The sequence below is a fragment of the Aotus nancymaae genome, unplaced genomic scaffold (genome assembly GCF_030222135.1).
Source record: "Aotus nancymaae isolate 86718 unplaced genomic scaffold, 86718_ANA_hifiasm-v0.15.2.pri h1tg000016l, whole genome shotgun sequence".
NCBI classification, from domain to species: Eukaryota; Metazoa; Chordata; class Mammalia; order Primates; family Aotidae; genus Aotus; species Aotus nancymaae.
The window spans coordinates 16,416,565-16,422,878 of NW_026988428.1; positions in this window are offsets into that span (position 1 = coordinate 16,416,565).

A 6,314-nucleotide genomic window follows, 5' to 3' on the forward strand; every position below is an offset into this window, starting at 1 on the left:
AAGTAGATATACCTTCTATTTTGGGGAAGTATTCTTTTAGGATTTAAAACTCATCTTCAAATTTCTGTTTTCTCTACAGTATGTCACAATAACACACTGATAGCAAAAAACCCTCTAATAGGAATTGAAAACCAAACTAATGTTAATCAAATAAATATTACATATTATTTGATTTTCATCAAAAAGGTCTCAATATAGTAGATTGCCTATTCATAGTTAATACAGTTAATTCAAAACTTGTATGCACCACTGACTAAATCAATCACCTTTATGATTCCAGGGAATATTGTTTTGAAGGAAGTTGCTTTATACCTGAATATAATAAATACTTATTGGCAAAATAAAATGGAATATATCAGAGTCATGTTTCTCTTATTAATCTTGTTTTCTAAAGTCTGAGATAGAAAATTTGTAAAGGCCTAAAAATTAATCTGGATCAGAAGTGAAACAGTGAATGAGAACCTAGAATAACACCTAATTCTGACTTTCCCTTCAAATGGTCATATAGCTTACACAGATGCATTTAACTTGCTTCAAGCTCCCCATTTTAATTATGCTTCAGAAAACAGGGCTATTTTGAGATGATACTATATAAGTAGAATATTTTTGAATTATCCTAGATAAGGATATATGCATTCAGTCAACAGGCATTTATGGAGAACATATAATACTATTTGCCAGTGATGTTGCTACTTATTGAGATATGAAGATGAAAAGATATACAGGACTGACTTTACGGGCATGCAACCTACATTTAGAAGAGGTCTATGTAAGTAGCTTTGCAAAGAGCTGGCCCTGTCCCTGTAGTTATATTTGGAGTCCAGTCATGCAGCCAGATATAAAAACAAATTTTATATATATAGTAACTTTTATAGACATAAAAATTACTGTATATATAATTACTGAGAGAGAATGCCAGTTTGCCTTAAAGGTTCAGAGAGCCTTTTTTGAAAGAAAAGTCATTAATTCAGCAATTACTTATTGAGCAATTACTATGTGTCTGTCACTGTACTGAGTGGTAGGGAAATGGCAGTGAATCAAATGAAACAAAATAAAAAGTTATAAAACAAACAAAAAACACACTGCTCTCATGAAGGTTACCTTCAAGTCAGGGAAACCAAACAACAAAATATAAACAAATTAGATATTGTGTCATGGCAGGAAGCACTAAAAGAGAGAAAAATGAGGGAGTAGAATAAGCAGGAGAAGGGGGGTTGTGGGGATTGCATTTCTAAATAGGATAAACAAAAAAAAAGCCTCACTGAGAAAATGACTTTTGAATAAAGTACTGATAGAGACAAGAAAATAAGGGGAAGGTGAGCAGTGAGCATGTTGAGTTCAAAGAAAGGTAAAAAAGCCATGTGCCTAGTGAAGAGGCTGGTGAAGAAGGGAGAAAGTTTCAGAGGGAGAAAAGGTCTTGATGGGACTTGACAATCACTCTCAGGACTTTCATTTCTACTCAAGTTAGATGTAAAGCAGTTGGCAATTCATAACAATTTCATAAGTGACATGGTCAGATTTTTATTTTAATAGGAGCAATACAGCTGCCATGTTAAAAATAGTGTTAAAGGGCACAAGTGTGGAAGCAGGGAAACAGACTGGATTTTATTTAATAATCCAGATAGATGATGGTGGATTGGGCTGAAGAGTAGAGCTGAAGTTAATGAGAAGTGACCAGATTCTGTATGCATTTTGTGGTGGAGTCAACAGAATTTACCCACAGTTTGAATGCAGGGATATGAAAGAGTGGAGTCCAAGATGACCAGAGTAAATGGAAGGATGGAATTACCATTTTCTAAAATGGGAAAGACTTTGGAAAAAACAAGGTAATTTTAATACTTAAAACTTCAAAAATCCTACTGAAATGATTTGTTATGTGTTTGCATTCCCCACTAGTCAGGAAAAAACTTAAGGCTAGCTATATTTTGAGTCATCTTTAAAACTCCAAATCCTTGCTCAGTAGGTAACAATGTAGGTGGTCGATAAATGTTAAACTTTAGAAGTTCAGGTTATTCCATAAGCCATCAGAGTAAGCCCAGTTGCCCTCTTAGTTTGATGCTGACTATATTCCAGAGTTTTGATTTCATTAGGCTATCACAAAGTCTAGATGTGTTTGGTAAAAAAGGAGCTGTGAGTTCAATTACTCGCTGCCACCCTTATCTCCTGTCTCTAGGAACCTGACCTGAATGAGAGATATTGGTGAATCAAGACTTCTTTAAAAGGATTTCATTGAAAAAAAAAAAATGTTTAAAGGAATACCACAATGAAATAATATCAGCCAGCCCTAAGCTTTTGTTTAATGTTTGTGACATTTAATGTTCATATACTTTTATCTTTCTGATCTTAGAGGAGTAATTATTCAGGAATGTAAGTGTCCCTGGCAAAAGGAAGACACACACACAAAATCAGTGTTCTCACTACCATGATAAAGGGCTGGAAAATATTAAAAAAAAAAAAAAAAAAAAAAAAAAAAAACCAGGCCAGGCGCGGTGGCTCACTCCTGTAATCCCAGCACTTTGGGAGGCCGAGGTGGGTGGATCACGAGGTCAACAGATCGAGACCATCCTGGTCAACATGGTGAAACCCCGTCTCTACTAAAAATGCAAAAAATAAGCTGGGCACAGCGGCGCGTGCCTGTAATCCCAGCTACTCGGGAGGCTGAGGCAGAAGAATTGCCTGAACCCAGGAGGCGGATGTTGCGGAGAGCTGAGATCGCGCCATTGCACTCCAGCCTGGGTGACAAGAGCGAAACTCCGTCTCAAACAAACAAACAAACAAACAAACAAACAAAAAACAGACAAACTTTGCTCTACACTACCTGTTTTACTGTCATAAATTTAACTTTTCAAACTTATTTTGCTTCTTTATTCCTTTTTTTATTTTGGGGGTCACCTATTATTTTAGAGAGAATAATAGCATATTTTTAGTAGAACTATAATTATTTTACAATAATGGATTTAACACTGTATAAATGATAAAAACAAGGAAAGCAGAAGCCATTTTTTTGACAAATTTATAGAGATGAAACTTTCACTAGTATTCTAAATATCTGGAACAAAGTAATGAAAATATTTTTACATAGGAGCATTTATAAATTTAAAGTGCTTAACAATTGTTGGGATGTATTAAACCTGTAACTAACTGTATTCAAACATAGTAGTAATTCATCCTCCTTAATGTTTGAGAAGATATAGGAACTGAAATATGCAAAATTATTGAGTTTCTGGATTAATGTTTCTTTTAGTAGCATATTTTATTTCAGGGGAAAAATATAAAAGACACTAGATAACAGAATATGTCTGTAAGAATGTATATAGGTTTTTATTAAAATAAAAGTATTTGTTTAATATGTGTGTAAATGAATGTGAATATATAACACAAAGTATCATATGTAATGGGATTAGAAAGAATATAATATATACAAAATTATAAAGAATGTGCTATGTACAAAAGAATATGTTATATACAAAATATATATTGTATACAAAGAATATATTATATGCAAAAGATTATATACGTACAAAAAGATATATACAAAACACAAAGTATCATATGCAGTAAAATTAGAAGGAATATATTATTACAACATCAACAGTCTTTTACTGTTAAATTTCTAGGATATAGACACATTAAAGTATGGCATAGCAAAATTTATCACTAATATTCCGATGTAAGTGGTTTACTATTTATTCACTTATTTTATTTCATCCAGGAGGAAATGTTAACTTTTTTCCATGTTGAAATGTGTTATTACTATTAAAACTCCAGGAACAAAATGTATTAGGAATTTTTTTTTTTTTTTAGAAGGGACAGAGTCTCACTCTATTTCCAGTCTGGAGTGCAGTGGCGTGATCTTGGCTTACTGCAACCTTTGCCTTCTGGGTTCAAGGGATTCTCCTGCCTCAGCCTCCCAAATAGCTGGGATTACAGGTGCCTGCCCCCATGCCCAGCTAATTTTTGGTATTTTTAGTAGAGACAGAGTTTCACCATCTTGACCAGGATAGGAAATTTTTAAACAACAATGTCAGATACGAGTAAGCAATTTTAATATTCTACTAGCTATATTGCTATCTATTGTGTTCAAGTTCCATTAAGTAAAAATATGGCTGGCATGTCATGCATCAATTTAAACCTATTGAGGCTTGTAAGAATTTCCTCCATGTTAAAAAATAAAAAATGTTTTAAAAGTGCTAGAATAATTCTAAAAGAAAATTTGGCAAACATTAGTAATAACCTCAAATGAATTAAGCACAAATCTGTAACAGGATTCAGAAGATTATTTTTCAAGTCTGTAGGATATAAAGATACTAAAATTTAGTGTTTACTTTTGTGTCCATTATTGGTTGACTTTTAGGCATAAAGTGTTTTCTTCAAATCTAATCTGCCTTTCCTTCAAATCTAATCTAGTATTGGATATCTGCAACTATGCACTTAATTAGTAATTCTTACTAAACATAAGAGGTTCCCCTGCAGACCATTATACCAATTAATTATGCATTTATAGTGTGATATATTCATTCATTTTAGTTAAAAACATTACTAGAGTTATTTTTTCATCTCACCAATTTCATTCTTGAGTTTTAGTATGTTTCAAAGCCAACCAATTCTTTTTTCCATAATATATCTGATTTATCTTCAACCCAAAGACACTGTACCAGATATGGATTTGCTTTCAGAAAATTTAAGTGTTTCAGAAACCCCACTTACATTTATTTTTTCTGAATTAAACCTGTGAGCTCCAATACCACAATAATTGCTGGGTGGAAATTATCCTTCCTTAGCCGTCTAAGGGAGAGTTGTATATTGCCCAGAGGATGAAAAAAAAGAGGCCTCTCATCTTCTGAGCATCCAAATCTCACTAAACCCTCTACCAATACACTTTATAGGTTCTTTCTCTCTCCTTTAAAAAAAAAAAAATTATGTTTACATCCCACACTACACTGATGTATATCAGTTCTTGAGGTATGAGATAGACTAAGGTTTGCCCAATTCATTTGGACCACCCTATTTACAAGGCTTGCAAGAATCTCTTGCAGTATACTTAAGAATATGAAGGGGGTGCTATGGGGATTGAATGTCCCTTCAAAATTTACATGGAAATTTAATTGCCACTGTGATGATATGAAGAATTAGGACCAGTAAGAAATGATTAGGATATGAGGGGTCTGTTCTCATTAATGGATTAATGTTATCTTGGGAATTAGTTCATTATTTTGTAAGTGGGTTCTTGTAAAAAGCCAATTTAACCCTCTCCTGTTCTCTCCATCTTGCCCTTGCTTGCCCTTTCACCTTCTGCCATGGGATGATGCACTGCAAAAGCCCTTGCAAGATGACAGTACTTCCACATTGGGCTTCTCAGGCTTTAAAACTGTGAGAAATAAATAAATTTTTTTAATAAATTATGCAGCCTAGGTATTCTGTTATAGCAACACAAAATGGACCAAGACAGGGGGTTTTGCAGCTGTTTATTCTCAGCTTTAAGGCCTCAGCCACAGTCTACACTTAGACCAGTTTTGGTTCTTGTGATTTGATAACTCCTTCATATCACAAGCATACATCAAATAAATTAATATATTAAATAAAAATGGATGTCTTTTTCACTTAGAATCTCATACTCAAAATAGAAGGCAATATTCTTTACCAGACAAATTATGAACTTCTTTCTTCTAGTGACCTTTTGTGCTGAAAAGAGTTAATGTAGCAGGCCTGAGCTTGTCTAGCCTTAGAAAGTCCTACGTGCTAGGCTGACCCTAAGCTGACATCTGGGAACTTAGCTGATAAAGAGTTTTCTACATGGATATAAAATTTTCTTAATAGCTCACTGTACCTAAAAATTTGCTACAAGCAATGTGGTTTATGCTGAATACCTGCTTTCCCTTTGGGATTTTGTAATGCAGTTATCTGCTAGGCAGAAGGTGCCTATGTGAGCCATCTCCAATGAAAACCTGGGTTGTTGAGTCTTTAGTAAGCTTCCTTGGTAGAAAATATTTTATATATGTTGTCACAACCTCCTTACTAGAGGAATTAGATGTGTAAAGTGTGACTCTATTGGCAGAGGACTCTAAATAAAAGCTGGTACCAGATTTCCTCTGTACTTTGCCCCATTTTTTTGTTTGTTTTGGCTTTTTTGGCAATCCTGTACTGTAATAAGTCATAGTCATGAGTTGAGTTCTGTGAGTTCTTCTAGTGAATCACTGAACCTGGGTTCATATTGGGGACCCTCACCACACTCTCTGAAAAGAAAATTCTAGTCTACCAGAAGGGCTTGAGGCCATATGAAATTTAGACATGATGCTTTCAATACATAGAAATTT